The sequence below is a fragment of the Lactuca virosa genome, chromosome 3, assembly GCF_052849685.1.
Source record: "Lactuca virosa cultivar CGN04683 chromosome 3, Lactuca_virosa_CGN04683_v6, whole genome shotgun sequence".
NCBI lineage: Eukaryota > Viridiplantae > Streptophyta > Magnoliopsida > Asterales > Asteraceae > Lactuca > Lactuca virosa.
The window spans coordinates 437,739,708-437,757,940 of NC_136428.1; positions in this window are offsets into that span (position 1 = coordinate 437,739,708).

Here is an 18,233-nt window from a genome sequence, read left to right on the forward strand (position 1 = left end):
TAGGGTAGGACCTCTCATTCGAATAATTATCTAGTCTGAGTAATATGTAATAGTATTCGCGAGCTAGTTAGGGAAAGAAAGCAGGGACTTCTTGTGCAGCTGATGGCAGAGAGTGGGATGGCGATTACTTAGGGTAAGCCTAGGGCGAGAGTAGCACGAGAACCGTAGTATTAGTAGAAAGGACTTGGTTGAGTTCAGGCAATTCTTAAGGAAAGTACGGATAGACGTGGAAGGTAGTATGGGCCCGTACTACTGAAAGCGGAGGATCCGTACTCGATTCAAAAAGGGCCGAGGCGAGACCGGGGACTAGTGGTATGTATGTGAGCCTCGTTAGTGGAATATCGTTTGATGGTGGTTATGCTATGTTTTTCAGTATGGTGACCACACGACCGGGAGCGGGAGGCTCAGGATCGGGATCGGGTTCGGGTTCAGGGTCCGAACCAATTGATGAGGGTCTACGTGAGTTCATCGCGTCAGAGATTACCAGGGGCATCCTTGAGTCGACTCCCCTCATCTTCGGGTCGATCAAGGAGGGTATTGTTGAGTTGATGGAGGATCGCCTCAGGGCGTTCAGGAGTGATATGGCGGCTAGCCAGTCAGGATCTCGCACACTGTCCTTCAAGGACTTCAGGAGCAGCGGTGCGACGGATTTCCATGGGGCGAAGGACCCCATTGTGGCCAGACGATGGATCGCATACATTGAGTCTGCGCAGCTGACCAGCTTCTGCCCCGAGGGGTCGAAGGTGAGGTATGCAGCAGGATGTTTGAGAGACCGAGCTAGGGATTGGTGGGAGTCTGTTGGTGACTCATTGGGAGCATCGGCTGTTGAGGCTACGACGTGGCCGGACTTTGTGACCCGGTTCAAAGCGGAGATCGCACCTGCAGTGGAACTCCAGCAGTTAGCCAGAGAGTTTTTGGATATGAGACAGACGACGGAGACTGTGGCGGAGATCACCGCCAAGTTCCGGGAGAGGGCGTTACTGGTGCCCCAGTATGCAGGTGATGAGGATATGAGGAGGACCCGCTACCATGACATGCTGCGAGCCGACATTCGGGAGCATGTCAGTTTTTCAGCTTGCCCTACCCTGGATTCTATGATTGCTAGGGCGAGGGAGAGGGAGATAGATCTGGAGCACATCCGGAAGAGGAAGGCAGAGGAGGGACAGACGGTAGGGGCTTCGGGAAAGAAGCCCAAGGGATCAGATGGTAGGCCGAAAGGCCATTCAGGATCGGGCCGCTGCAGGAAGTGCAGCAGGTCGCACGAGGGAGCGTGTAGATTAGGATCGACAGGCTGCTACAGGTGCGGCAAGACGGGACACTTCAGCAGGAATTGTACTGCCCCTGCTCCGGTTATTCAGACATCTGAGTTGCTGTGTTTCCACTGCAACCAGAGGGGCCACAAGAGGGCCAACTGCCCCCAGTTGACAGCAGCAACGCCAGTACAGGCGCCAGCTCTAGCGACCCTGCGGATTACAGATGGCCGGCAGGGCAAGGCAGAGGCTCCGGTGGTGAGGAGCCGGGCATTTCAGCTGACAGCCGAGGAGGCACGCGCCGCACCCGATGTGGTGACGGGTATGATTCTTTCCCTCTGACCTATTTATATGAGATTTATGATATTGATATGTGCTCTGTGTATATACGTTTAGGATCGTTCCATGTGAACGGTATTCCAGTCCAGGTGTTGTTTGATTCGGGGGCTACCCGATCCTTTGTTTCTCTTGCACTTAGCAAGAAGTTTCCTGAGTCCTCGAGCATGTTGGATTGCCCTTTAGAGGTTGAGATTGCGGACGACCGGTCGGTGCGAGCATCAGAGGTCTTCCGAGATTGTGTATTGAGGTTGTTCGAAGAGGGGTATTTGGTTGACCTAGTTCCCATTCCATTGCGGGGAAACAAGGTCATTATTGGTATGGATTGGCTGAGTCCCAATGGGGCAGTGATAGATTGCGCGCAACAGTTAGTACGAGTCAGAGCCCCAAGTGGGGGAGAGTTAGTAATTCAGGGTGAGAGATCACAACGAGGGCCAGCCTTCTGTTCGGCAGCGAGGGCAAGGCGTTACCTTCAGCAGGGTTGCGCATGATATGTCGCATATGTCATGGACACCCGGGAGGCGGGTTAGGCGACGGTGGGCGATGTGCCCGTAGTACGAGAGTTCGCGGATGTATTCCCCGAGGAGCTGCCTGGGATACCTCCAGAGCGACAGGTGGAGTTCAGGATCGACCTAGTCCCTGGTGCGGCTCCGATAGCCAAGGCACCGTATCGATTGGATCCTCCTGAGATGCAGGAGTTGTCTACACAGCTTCAGGAGCTGTTAGACAAGGGTTTCATTAGACCGAGCAGTTCACCCTGGGGAGCCCCGATTCTGTTTGTGAAGAAGAAGGACGGGTAGCATCGGATGTGTATCGATTATAGGGAGCTGAATAAGGTAACGGTGAAGAACCGCTACCCACTCCCGAGGATTGACGACCTCTTTGACCAGCTTCAGGGAGCATCTTGGTTCTCCAAGATAGACTTGCGTTCAGGGTATCACCAGGTGAGGGTCAGAGAGGAGGATGTGCAGAAGACGGCATTTCGGACACGTTATGGCCACTATGAGTTCGTGGTGATGCCTTTCGGGCTCACCAATGCTCCTGCCGCGTTCATGGACCTCATGAACCGCGTGTGTAGACCGATGTTAGACCGGTCGGTGATAGTATTTATTGATGATATCTTGGTTTACTCCAAGACGCGAGAGAAGCATGAGGAGCATTTGCGGGAGGTTTTGGAGACCTTAAGAAGGGAGAACTTGTACGCTAAGTTCTCCAAGTGTGAGTTCTGGTTGCGCGAGGTGCAGTTTCTTGGGCACCTTGTCAACCAGAACGGGATTTCGGTGGATCCGGCCAAGGTGGAGGCCGTGATGAGATGGGAGGTTCCGAAGTCTCCATCTGAGATTTGGAGTTTCCTAAGATTAGCTGGCTACTATCGAAGATTCAATCAGGATTTCTCCAAGATAGCATTACCCCTGACCAGGTTAACGAGGAAGGCTGTGGTCTTTCGTTGGGGGCCTGAGCAGCAGGCAGCATTCGAGACACTGAGACAGAGATTGTGTGAGGCGCCAATCTTAGCCTTGCTAGAGGGTATGGAGGATTTTGTTGTATACTGCGATGCGTCCATCTCAGGATTGGGCGCGGTATTGATGCAGAGAGGGCATGTCATCGCCTATGCGTCGAGGCAGCTGAAGCCTCACGAGGCGAACTACCCGACGCATGATTTGGAGTTGGGGGCTGTTGTGTTCGCCCTCAAGATTTGGCATCATTACCTCTATGGGGTTCGCTGTACGATTTACATGGACCACAAGAGTTTGAGGTACCTCATGGACCAGCGAAATCTGAATATGAGGCAGCGTCGGTGGCTTGATGTGGTAAAGGATTATGATTGTGAAATCCTTTATCACCCGGGAAAGGACAACGTGGTGGCCGATGCGCTTAGCCGCAAGGCGGCGCCGATCAGGGATATTTGCATGCGGATGACAGTGGTGACTCCGCTTTTGGAGCGGATCCGGGAGGCTCAACAGGAGGCTATAAAGGAGGAACATCGGAAGAGTGAGCGGATTGTGGGACAGGTTTCCTCCTTCGACCATGACAGCAGGGGATTATTGACATTACACCGCAGGGTGTGGGTTCCATACCTCGGAGGCGTGCGCCAGGTTCTGATGGAGGAGGCGCACAAATCCCGATTCTCCATTCATCCAGTGGCAACGAAGATGTATAGGGATCTTCGTCTGGACTATTGGTGGCCCTGCATGAAGCGGGATGTAGCATGGTACGTTGAGCGGTGCCTGACCTGCCGGAAGGTCAAGGCCGAACACCAGAGACCACACGGCAAGATGCAGCCGTTGGATATCCCGCTGTGGAAATGGGAAGACATCACCAAGCTTCCCAGGACCGCGCGGGGAGTGGATTCGATATGGGTCATCGTCGATCGATTGACCAAGAGCACCCACTTTATCCCGATTCAGGAGAGCATCTCGGCCGAGAAATTGGCCGATATCTACATCAGAGAGGTGGTGGCACGGCACGGGGTGCCAGTTTCAGTGATTTCGGATAGGGATGTGCGGTTCACTTCCAGGTTCTGGAAGAAGTTTCATGACGAGCTGGGTAATCGTCGGCATTTTAGTACAGCCTTTCACCCGCAGACGGATGGCCAGAGCGAGCGGACCATCCAGACTCTGGAGGACATGCTGCGGGCGTGTGTTTTAGACTTCGGTGGTAGCTGGGATACCTATCTTCCTTTAGCCGAGTTTTCATACAATAACAGCTATCACGCGAGTATTGACTGTCCTCCCTTCGAGATGTTGTACGGGAGGAAGTGCAGGACCCCGATATGTTGGGGCGAGGTTGGACAGAGAGTCATGGGGAGCACCGAAGTAGTGCTCAAGACGACAGAGAAGATTCAGCAGGTCCGGAGCAGGCTTCAGACTGCTCAGAGTCGGCAGAAGAGTTATGCCGATAGGCGCCGATCAGACCTTGAGTTCTAGGTCGGGGATATGGTTCTCCTGAAAGTGTCACCGTGGAAGGGCGTCATCCGATTCAGGAAACGGGGCAAGTTGGGTCCCAGGTATATTGGACCGTTTAGGGTTGCAGCCCGGGTGGGCAAGGTGGCATATCAGCTGGACCTGCCAGCCGAACTCAGTCAGATCCACAGCACTTTCCACGTCTCCCAGCTGCGGAAGTGCATGGTGGACGATTTAGCAGTGGTACCTTTGGAGGACATCCAGGTTGATGACAGCCTGAATTATATCGAGCGGCCTGTGGCTATCCTAGACCGGAAGTCGAAGGAACTGAGGAACAAAAGGGTGGAGCTGGTGAAGGTGCAATGGCAGCATCGGAAGGGCTCGGAATGGACTTGGGAGCCCGCGGATGAGATGATGGAGCATTATCCGGAGCTGTTCCGGAAGGGAGCGGCAGACTTCGAGGACGAAGTATAAAATAAGTGGGGGAGATTTGTAACACCGGGTTCATGGTATGATTTTATTTAAGTTTTTATCTTAATTTTGCCACGAACTCGGCGAGTCTGCGTCCCGACTCGCCGAGTAGCAGCAGGGTGGACATGGGATTTGAGCGGTGAACTCGGCGAGTCGATGCCTAGACTCGGCGAGTCCACCTGTCTGGATGAAACTCTATTTTCAGACATTGCACCCTATTGTACCCATTCTAAAACACCCATTTCGTCCCATTCTCTTCCAGAAGAACTGGAGAGCGAAACCCTAGCCCATTTTGATCCTTGAGAGTGATTTTGGCTTGGTGAAGGAAGTTTGAAGCTTAAGAGAAGAAGGAGGAAGTTGGAGGGTGCAAGGAAGTGTGGTAGATCCGAAATCTACCCTGGGAGAAGCTCCTAACCAGGTAAAAAAGCTCCTTCTTAATCTTTAGTATAATAGATTCCCTTTTTGTCCCTTATATGTGGATTTCAAGACCTTAAACCTCCCAAACTCCGTGTGTTTATGCCCTAGGAGCTTAGATTTATGGTTTGGAACCATTGCATGTCTCAGTTTTGGCCAGAATGGGTGAAGAGTCGAAGGGTACTCGGCGAGTGCCAAAGTGCACTCGGCGAGTTCCATGAAGATGGCCTTAGACTCGGCGAGTTGGATAAACAACTCGGCGAGTCCTATGAAGATTGCCTGGTACTCGGCGAGTCGTTCTTCAAACTCGGCGAGTCCCTTGATTATAGCCTTGAACTCGACGAGTTATTCTTCCAACTCGGCGAGTCATATGATCAGTCACTAGGATAAGAAGGGTTTAAGTGTAGGAGGTCCAACCCTCCGTAGTCGCACGTGGAATTAGCAATTTAACGTGTAGCTATAGTCCCAGAATCTCCAAATCTCCAAGATTGATGTTCTGATGGAAGATTGGAGCGATTTGTGAGATCTGTTCGTCGGACTCGGCGAGTCACCCCCTTGGACTCGGCGAGTCCAGTCGCGGGTTTGTTAGTTGTCCCCGTCTAGCGAGTCAGGCTGACTCAGTGAGTGGGAACAGGGACCCGATGAGTCAGAGTCGGGCTAGACATAGAAGGACTCGGCGAGTCGCCATATGGACTCGGCGAGTCCAGTCAATCAGAAGGTTGACTTTGACCAAGGAGTTGACTTTGACCGGTCATTTGACCTTAGGGGTATTTATGAGTACCTAATCTATGTTTACGGATTTATAGCCGGAGGGATTACCGGTGCGGCAGCCAGGCGTAGTCTGAGCAGGTTTTCGGCAGCTACTCTCGAGGTGAGTTTCCTTCCAGTAGGGACGGGTCTAAGGCACCAAGGCCGGCCCGTATAGAAGATATGTTAGTATCGGAGTGTGGGCGGAGCCCATATCTCATAGCTGAGTTTGATTGTGATATATGTCAGTATGATAGAATTGCTTATACTTGTTGTCTGTGTGATACTTGTATGTTATGGATTAGTAGCGGAGTGTGGGCGGGGCCCGTATCTCCATGGATGGCACAGCGTGGGCGAGGCCCGTATCTCTCAGAAAGTAGAGTGTGGGCGAGGCCCGCATCTCCTAGTTAGTAGAGTGTGGGCGAGGCCCGTATCTCTATGGGTGTAGGCGAGGCCCGTATCTCTTAGCTGTTCATTATATGATTGCATGGTATGTGGCATTATGGGGGAACTCACTAAGCTTCGTGCTTACGTTTTATAGTTTTGTTTTCAGGTACCTCTTCAGCTAGGGGACAGGAGCCGGCGCGGTAGCGGCATATCACACACTCTCATGTTTTCCGCACTGTGGATTTTCTGGGATGTACTCTGAATATTTTGTTATAAACGTTTTATAACGATGTTTTATGTATTAACCTAATTTAAAAATGAAATGTTTAGCTGGTATTTTTGGGACGTTACATTTGAACACTTCATTTTTCATGCTATTTTCGTTGATTCAAAACAGTGTATTACATTTGACTTTTTGAATGTTACATTGATTTAAAAATATCGGGTTGTTACACAGAATGTTACCTCACTACATATGACACCAGAGGGTCATCAGTTATTCAGTCGTCGATCAGTATGGTTACATACGAGTTCACATTCAAACCTTTAATTAACTAATTAGGAATTAAAGGCAAAACAGACTTTTCGAGGCGTATTGTTCATTTAATACCACCTGGAGTCTGCATTTTCACTTTCTTTAGACTTCTGGAGGTGTACTATACATTTAGTACTACCTGGAGTCTATACTTCATCACTTTATGACCAGCAGTGTCACTGCTGAGGTAAAATATTATTTTCCTATGACATTTACCCTGTGACCTTGTCACATACATATTTAAGTAAAGTATATTTTAGTTTCACTGGGGAAAACTCTTACTCTACAAAGTACAAACATAGAAACAGTCGGGTCTTGGTAGAAGGCTACATTTTAGTAGAAAATATAGGATTTTCTAGAGAGTTCAACTATTTACAAACATTTACAAATATTTACAAGTAGCTACTAGCATTTACACTATGTTGTTACAAACATTTTTATATAAGCAATGACACTAAATACTTATGAACTCACCAGCTTTATGCTGATAAACTCTTTCAAAATAACTTGTATTCTCAGGTCATCAGTAGACAGGTACCGATGAAGCTTTTTAGAAGATGGAGCACAAACAAGACTCATCTTTTATTTTGATCATACTTTTGGTGTCTTACATACTATACAGAACACGCTTGTATTAAAATTATTATATTAATGCAATGGATGTTGTTGCTTGTCTTTCCTATTATGCATTGTTATGATACTGTACATGACGTCCTCCACCCCAGAACGTTTCCGCCGTTCCGGTTTTGGGGTGTGATAAATCAACCTTTGAAATGATTTTAAATGCTTTTATGGGGGGGGGGAATACAATTTGAAACATTCTAGTTATTGTTTTAATCACCTCTGATTAATAACTAGAAGAAACATAAAATATTTACTATTACTTTCAAGTTGGTATCAAACTTATGGATTTCAAGAACTTCAAAACCTTTTATCAAACTCATTTAGATGCTAAAACTGTTTTCGAACTCTTTTAAACTTACATTATTTTCAAACCCATATCTACACCAATATATTTATACAAGTAAGACTTGAAGGACTTAGGACTGATAGCTCAACTTATTTCCTGTTCCTTGTTTGGTTGTGGACTTAGGGTATCCTGTTATTTGTCCAACTGTCGTTGAAATCTTAGTTATAGATCATATATATATATATATATATATATATATATATATATATATATATATATATATATATATATATATATATATATATATATATGTGTGTTGGATATAAAAGCTTTCACTTCAGTTCAGTACCTTTGTGTAACGAAGGCATACAAAGAACATTGCTATTTAACTATAATCGGTATAGTTAAGGGTTTACTACTCACTATTACTATTACATCGACACATACAAGAATCAGTACAGTTATGAGTTAATACACACTATATACCATACAAGAGAATACACTATATACTATACAAGAGAATATACTATATACTAGTTCAAAGAAAACATCACTATACTATGACCTACTATACAAAACATTTGAATACGATAAACAGAATGTGACATACTACTTCTCGATACGACACTTTATTATGGTATCACTTTGTAACCAGAGTCTCCTAGAGGGAGAGCGGGCATTGTGTATATAGATATATACGGGACAGATACTCCCACATCCCGACTGCTAGCTACAGTCCCAGCCGATAAGGCCAAGGGGTGACAGAATGTTACCTTACTACATATGACACCAGAGGGTCATCAGTTATTCAGCCGTCGACCAGTATGGTTACATACGAGTTCACATTCAAACCTTTAATTAACTAATTAGGAATTAAAGGCAAAACAGACTTTTCGAGGCGTATTGTTCATTTAATACCACCTGGAGTCTGCATTTTCACTTTCTTTAGACTCCCGAAGGTGTAGTATACATTTAGTACTACCTGGAGTCTATACTTCATCACTTTACGACCAATAGTGTCACTGTTGAGGTAAAACATTATTTTCCTATGACATTTACCCTGTGACCTTGTCACATACACATTTAAGTAAAGTATATTTTAGTTTCACTGGGGAAAACTCTTACTCTACAAAGTACAAACATACAAACAGTCGGGTCTTGGTAGTAGGCTACATTTTAGTAGAAAATATAGGATTTTCTAGAGAGTTCAACTATTTACAAACATTTACAAAGATTTACAAGTAGCTACTAGCATTTACACTATGTTGTTACAAACATTTTTATACAAGCAATGTCACTAAATACTTATGAACTCACCAGCTTTATGCTGATAAACTCTTTCAAAATAACTTGTATTCTCAAGTCATCAGTAGACAGGTACCGATGAAGCTTTTGAGAAGATGGAGCACAAACAAGACATTTTGATCATACTTTTGGTGTCTTACATACTATACATAACACGCTTGTATTAAAATTATTATATTAATGCAATGGATGTTGTTGCTTGTCTTTACTATTATGCATTGTTATGATACTGTACATGACGTCATCCACCCCAGAACGTTTCCGCCGTTCTGGTTTTGGGGTGTGATAAATCAACCTTTGAAATGATTTTAAATGCTTTTATGGGGGGGGATACAAGTTGAAACATTCTAGTTATTGTTTTAATCACCTGTGATTAATAACTAGAAGAAACAGAAAATATTTACTATTACTTTCAAGTTGGTATCAAACTTATGGATTTCATGCACTTCAAAAGCTTTTATTAAACTCATTTAGATGCTAAAACTGTTTTCGAACTCTTTTAAACTTACATTATTTTCAAACCCATATCTACACCAATATATTTATATAAGTAAGAATTGAAGGACTTAGGACTGATAGCTCACCTTATTTCCTGTTCCTTGTTTGGTTGTGGACTTAGGGTATCCTGTTATTTGTCCAACTGTCGTTGAAATCTTAGTTATAGATCATATATATATATATATATATATATATATATATATATATACATATGTTGGATATAAAAGTTTTCACTTCAGTTCAGTACCTTTGTGTAACGAAGGCATACAAACAACATTGCTATTTAACTATAATAGGTATAGTTAAGGGTTTACTACTCACTATTACTATTACATCGACATATACAAGAATTAGTACAGTTATGAGTCAATACACACTATATACCATACAAGAGAATACACTATATACTATACAAGAGAATATACTATATACTAGTTCAAAGAAAACATCACTATACTATGACCTACTATACAAAACATTTGAATACGATAAACAGAATGTGACATACTACTTCTCGATACGACACTTTATTATGGTATCACTTTGTAACCAGAGTCTCCTGGAGGGAGAGCGGGCATTGTGTATATAGATCTATACGGGACATATACTCCCACATCGCGACTGCTAGCTACAGTCCCAGCCGATAAGGCCAAGGGGTGACAGAATGTTACCTCACTACATATTACACCAGAGGGTCATCATTTATTCATCCGTCGACCCGTATGGTTACATACGAGTTCACATTCAAACCTTTAATTAACTAATTAGGAATTAAAGGCAAAACAGACTTTTCGAGGCGTATTGTTCATTTAATACCACCTGGAGTCTGCATTTTCACTTTCTTTAGACTCGCGAAGGTGTACTATACATTTAGTACTACCTGGAGTCTATACTTCATCACTTTACGACCAATAGTGTCACTGCTGAGGTAAAACATTATTTTCCTATGACATTTACCCTGTGACCTTGTCACATACACATTTAAGTAAAGTATATTTTAGTTTCACTGGGGAAAACTCTTACTCTACAAAGTACAAACATACAAACAATCGGGTCTTGGTAGTAGGCTACATTTTAGTAGAAAATATAGGATTTTCTAGAGAGTTCAACTATTTACAAACATTTACAAAGATTTACAAGTAGCTACTAGCATTTACACTATGTTGTTACAAACATTTTTATACAAGCAATGACACTAAATACTTATGAACTCACCAGCTTTATGCTGATAAGCTCTTTCAAAATAACTTGTATTCTCAGGTCATCAGTAGACAGATACCGATGAAGCTTTTGAGAAGATGGAGCACAAACAAGACATTTTGATCATACTTTTGGTGTCTTACATACTATACATAACACGCTTGTATTAAAATTATTATATTAATGCAATGGATGTTGTTGCTTGTCTTTACTATTATGCATTGTTATGATACTGTACATGACGTCATCCACCCCAGAACGTTTCCGCCGTTCTGGTTTTGGGGTGTGATAAATCAACCTTTGAAATGATTTTAAAGGCTTTTATGGGGGGGGGGAATACAAGTTGAAACATTCTAGTTATTGTTTTAATCACCTGTGATTAATAACTAGAAGAAACAGAAAATATTTACTATTACTCTCAAGTTGGTATCAAACTTATGGATTTCATGCACTTCAAAACCTTTTATTAAACTCATTTAGATGCTAAAACTGTTTTCGAACTCTTTTAAACTTACATTATTTTCAAACCCATATCTACACCAATATATTTATATAAGTAAGAATTGAAGGACTTAGGACTGATAGCTCACCTTATTTCATGTTCCTTGTTTGGTTGTGGACTTAGGGTATCCTGTTATTTGTCCAACTGTCGTTGAAATCTTAGTTATAGATCATATATATATATATACATATATATATATATATATATATATATATATATATATTGGATATAAAAGTTTTCACTTCAGTTCAGTACCTTCGTGTAACGAAGGCATACAAACAACATTGCTATTTAACTATAATAAGTATAGTTAAGGGTTTACTACTCACTATTACTATTACATCGACACATACAAGAATCAGTACAGTTATGAGTCAATACACACTATATACCATACAAGAGAATACACTATATACTATACAAGAGAATATACTATATACTAGTTCAAAGAAAACATCACTATACTATGACCTACTATACAAAACATTTGAATACGATAAACAGAATGTGACATACTACTTCTCGATACGACACTTTATTGTGGTATCACTTTGTAACCAGAGTCTCCTGGAGGGAGAGCGGGCATTGTGTATATAGATCTATACGGGACAGATACTCCCACATCGTGAATGCTAGCTACAGTCCCAGCCGATAAGGCCAAGGGGTGACAGAATGTTACCTCACTACATATGACACCAGAGGGTCATCATTTATTCAGCCGTCGACCCGTATGGTTACATACGAGTTCACATTCAAACCTTTAATTAACGAATTAGGAATTAAAGGCAAAACAGACTTTTCGAGGCGTATTGTTCATTTAATACCACCTAGAGTCTGCATTTTCACTTTCATTTAAAGTTGTGATCTTAAGGGTTTTTGAAACTTCCATAAGTTATGGATATGAAAGTTTTTTTTTTTAAAAAAAAAAATTTTGATTCAAAGTTTTTATGGAGTTACAAAATTTGGTGTTAATGTTTTAAAGAATTCCATAACTTGTTCTTAAGTTATGGAACATGGAAAGTTTCATCATAAAACACCATTTAACTCCATAAGTTATGGAATCCAAAAGTTTTCAAGAGTTACAAAACTTGCCCTCAAGTTTTGGAATTTGGAAAAAGTTTTTTATGATAAAAAAAAAGAATTGAATTTTAAAACTCTTGGGTTCATAGCTTAAACAACTAATTAAATGGTTTTAATTTTGAAATTAATAATTGCAATTATGATGTTTTTATTGAATAATTCAATTAACTCTTATGGATTTTATTAATAGATAATTAAAGTGTTTAATTAAAAGAGAATTAATAATTCCATAATGACATGGTTTAAATTTAATTAAATTAAGAGTATAGATTAATTAACAGATTAAACCACCAAGTATTTTAAATGTCTAAAATACACCCTTATACTATTATAATATTAAAAGTTTAATATATTATATGTATAAGAGCAAGTCGTCTTACCATTAGTAGGCCTCATTCACGAAGCCGGTCTATAAGGGGGTATAAGGTTACTGCCTATAAAATAGCAGTTTAATGGGTGTCCACTCTCACTCACCGTTTCCTTGACCGGTGGAGGGTCGTTAGCCGAACAAGTAGGACAAGGACTATAATTCTCCCTTCATTATAAGTATAATGATAAATACTAAGTAACTAAACACTTATAAATTCCCAATCTTAGTTACTTAGGAAAATGTGAATAAGGTGCTAATCCATGAAATTACACTTTGCACTTTGTTTAAGCTGTTAGTGGAGCGTGTGTGGTTAACCGGCACACTAACCTGGACTTAACAAGGTAGGCACAGGGTAACTTAATGTTTATCATAGTATCGTTGGAGCGTGTGTGGTTAACCGGCACATCGATTGAGGGGTAAATATTAAGGGTACCAAGTATATTTGCATGGTTACTTCACACCTTGTTTTGTGATCCTCGGCATCCCAGTCACAAAACCTAAAGGGCACACTCGAGATTGAAACATTCCATTGAAAAGTTCAATGAATCTCAAAAGAATCTAGGAGTTTCAAAACCAATTAAAACCTAATAATACATTTCGTTTATCTTGTTAGAAATTTGTGAATCGTCATTCACCTACCTTCAAATATTTTATAGCTTGGATTACAGCATCCCTCTTCCAAGTTATAAAATAGTTTGTTGGGTCCTAGCCTTAATATATCATATTGGGTGTTATATTAAGGACTTAAATCAACTTTACGTGAATTTCTCCCATTGTTGATGTCTGGTTTAGACAACAATGATCTCCCCAAACCAAGCTTTCCTAATGAATATAACTTCCCGAGTTTGGCTCATGGAAGTCATACTTCTCTTCCTCCACCTCCTCCAATTATTCTCCCTAACCCACAAGTTCAAGGTCACTCAAGCCCAAATGGCAAGCAAGGTCTATGAGTGATCATATCTTAGAGATGAAGTCACATATTGACAAGCCGGGAGAGTTGGGTGTCAAAGTCTTGAGAAAGTTGGATGTTCAATCACTTTCTAAGTCACATAGTGAGTTTCTTTGGGACTACTATGAAACAGACTATGACATGAACCTTAATGATCATATCTATTTGCTTGGTGCTGCTGAATCAGCAATTATTTGGAACGATAGTAAAGCAAATTTGATTAGAATATCAACTTCCCAAAAACTTTATGGATAGTGACAATGGTGACACTGGAAATCCAGAAAAAGCATTCTCTTCCAAATGGAAAGGGATTGGCCATAGTCAACCCGGTTGACCAAATGGTAAAGAGAAAGGCTAAGTTTGAGATAGTCCCATTACCAAAGGGTCCATATGTTTATTTTGCCAAAGGAAGGGGCGTTGATTGCAAAGCTGCCAAATTTACCTAAGGATGTTAAAGTCAATAAGTTTGACTCTACATCAGGTAGAGCCCATTATCTAACTCTGTTAAGTTCTATTCTGAGATCCTCATTACATGATGTGACTGGGTCACATGTTGATGTTTTAAGAATCAAAGAATAGAGAGAAATCTTAAAGGAAGTATATGCTGATTCTGATCGCGAAGGTGGATTTCGATCGCATCAGAATTTTGAGCAGTTGCTTAAGAAGTTATGATATATTGCTAAGGAATAGATAACAACAATTTTCCATGTGGCTTGTAACGATAAGTTTTTCCGCAAAGTTTTAAAATAAAAGAAAATTGTTTAACTTTATTTATTTGAAGTATCCTTACAATGGAATTTGTGGAAAATTGTTGCTTATATGATTCCACTGACAGCAATATTGGAAAATGGATTTGATTCTTTCATTTGTGGTAGTGTCTAAATTTACCAAATCAGGAAAGTTCCTCATCACCCAAGTTTCAATTGGACCGAAACTTGGAATCATGCAAGTTGAATAGTATGATGAATGAGAACTTTCAAGCATTAGAAAATCAAGACTAATTACTTGTTCACATGGATGTGTGAGTCAAGTGAACGACTAAAGGGATCGAGTACACATTCTTGTGCACTGGTCATGTCCACCACAAAGCTCGTTAAGACTATTTGATTTACTAAAGTTTAGTAAATATGGTTATAGTTACAAGTTTAAGTATAATTCTAAAACATTGGAAAAGTCTCAATGTATGGTAGAACGAATGGGAAGAATCAAAATAGGCAGAAAGATAAAAGTTTCTCAAATCTGAAAAGATGGGAGAGTACTTTAGTATCATGTTTATGATCATCTTAATGATTTAGAAATCATATCACAATTAGTCCTCTAAAGGTCATCTTAGTGCATTCTTATGACTAAAAAGAGGAGTCATGAATTGTTGAAATGGTTAGATCAGGAAGATGATTCATACTTCGTTCCAAAACAATTCTTAGAGTCATACTCCAAGATTGTAACTTGAGTGACATATCTTCAAGAAAGGTTTAAAACACTTGTCAAATGTAAGAGTAAAAGTGTCCTACTCTTGTACATTTGAAATTGGTAAGTTGTGATGTTTTGGATAAAACAAAGACCAATTAAGGCCAATTGTGTGAAGTGTTTGTCTTGATAAAGAATCCGCACTATCTCTTGAATATTTGGCAAGATAGTCTTATATGTCAAGAGGATAGTGGGAGTCTTAAAGATCCTAAAAAGAATTTCAAGAACTAATCAAGAATAAAACCTGAGGTTCTTCACTAGCACATGAGTTGAGGTTTATAACCTATCGTGTTGACATATTCTGTGCCCATTCCAGTTAAATTTGGCTTTGCATAGGAGTTCTGAAAGTTCTCAATTGGTTGCATAACAACTTGGAAGCAATGGCAGGCCTTGTACTGCCAGGTGGCAAGAAGTTAAGATTGCATAAGTTCAGTCCATATGAGTTTAGATTTGTCATTATCCTTGTCTTGTGACTATGGTTTTGACGATTCACATGGATAAGAACACATACACAATAAAATCTAAGGGTCATAAGGTTTCTCTCCGATTCATGAAAATGATGGTGAGGAAACACTTCCACCAAGTAGATTTGAAGCAGGTGGAAAAAGGTCTAAACAATTGAGACTATGATTACGACATCCCTTTTCATAGTTCTGAAATTGTTTAGACACACATGCATGCTGTCTAAGGAAAGGTGTATGATTTTGATAAAGTTTTATCAAAGCATCTCGTATCAGAAATCTGAACTTTGGTAAGAAAGTCAATAAAGTATTGATTTCTAGAAGTCCAGCTGATTTCTGAGTACATGTCAAAGCTAGTGGGAGCATAAGTGTTATGCTAATAATCATCATGTTAGTGGGAGCTGTTGGATATAGTGTCTAAGTCCATTACTATATTTGGTATGTACTTGACCCGACCCGGCATGGTCCATTTGGGTTGCACTTCGCCCGAACAATTTATGGATAATCGTTTGAGAATAGTATAAGCTATGATTTATTAATATATTATAAGTCCTAATATATTAATATAAAATCATATTATTTAATTAGTATTGATCTATCATTAATTTAGAGATCAAAAGTATGACTAATTAAATATGGGCTCTTGTATTTATATAGTGTGGGGTAATGCTTATTTGGAATGGGCTAGGCTTGCATGGAAAGTCCATGGAGCTTTAACCCATGGATCTCATGGAAATGAAAAGACATGGGTATTACGGTTTACATGGATGTAACCCTAATCCACCACACTATATAAAGGAGGCTTTGGTTCTTGAAATTGTACTAGTTGATGTGTGTAAACAAAGAGGGCCGATTTCAAGAAGTTTGTGACTATTCTCTCAAGTTTCCAAGTTTGTGGTGATTTGTGATTCCCATTTGAGGTATCCACATTATTGGTGCTAGGCTCTCAAACTCCAAGCAATCAACTTCTACTACAAGGTAAGTAATTCTACTAGTTTTATTTGATTCAAGTACCCCATGCCATGCTAGTTAGGATAAGAACCTTGGAAAAATAATTATTTGCATGTATCTTAGTCAAACATAGATCCAAGGTTTCTAGGGTTGCATGTACACCATAGGAGTGTTAGAATGCTGAAAACCCATCAGTGGTATCAGAGCCTGGTTTGTTTATTTGATACTTGATGCAAAAAAAAAAAAAAAAAAACTTGAAAATCGAAGTTTTGTCCAAAAGCTCGTATCAAAATTTCAAGTTTTGTATATCTACTTACGATTCTTGAAATTTTTGATATGAACACTCATAAACATATGAGTTTAGAAGATCATAGAAATTATGTGCTAATAATTGATTAGATTAATTCTTGATCTTTATGTGTTTTAATGGAGTCCATAACTAGTTCTTAAGTTATAGATAACCAAAAGTCACATTTATAAATAACCATTAAAAGAACACATAGGTTACAAAAAATGAAGAGTCTTCATTTTTAATAACCATTAACTCATAAGTTATGAGAAATGAAAAGTTTTGAAAGTTTACAAAACTTGCCCTCAAGTTTTGGAACATGTAAAGTCATATTAAAAACTTTAGTTCCAACCCCTAGAATTTTAAAAGTTAAAATTCAACCCTTATACTTTATAATATTATAAGTTTAATAATATTTATATATGTATAAGATCAAGTCGTCTTACCGCTAGTACGCCTCATTCACGAAGCCGATCTATAAGGGGGGTATAAGGTTGTTGCCTATAAAATGGCAACTTAATGGGTGCCCACTCTCACCCACCGCTTCCTTGATCGGTGGAGGGTCGTTAGCCGAACGGGTAGGACAAGGACTTATAAATTCTCATTAAAAGTATAATGATAATACTAAAGTAACTAAACTTTATTGAATTCCCAATCTTAGTTATTTTAGGAAAATGTGAATAAGGTGCTAATCCATGAAATTACACTTTACACTTTGTTTAAGTCGTTAGTGGAGCGTGTGTGGTTAACCGGCACACTAACTTGAACTTAAAAAGGTAGGTAAAGGGTGACTTAATGTTTATCATAGTATCGATGGAGCGTGTGTGGTTAACCGGCACATCGATTGAGGGGTAATACATTAAGGGTACCAAGTAATTTGCATGGTTACTTCACACCTTGTTTTGTGATCCTCGGCATCACAGTCACAAAACTTGAAGGGCACACTCAAGATTGAAACATGCCATTGAAGAAAGTTCAATGAATCTCAAAGAATCTAGGACTTTCTAAACCAATTAAAACCTAATTAAATATTTCGTTTTTCATGGTGGAAATTGGTGAATCGTCATTCACCTACCTTCAAATATCTTATAGCTTAGATTACGGCATCCCTCTTCTAAGTTATAAAATATTGTGTTGGGTCCTAGCCTTAATATTACATTTTGGTGTTTTCTTAAGGACTATCTATATCTAATCTAATTTATTCCCTC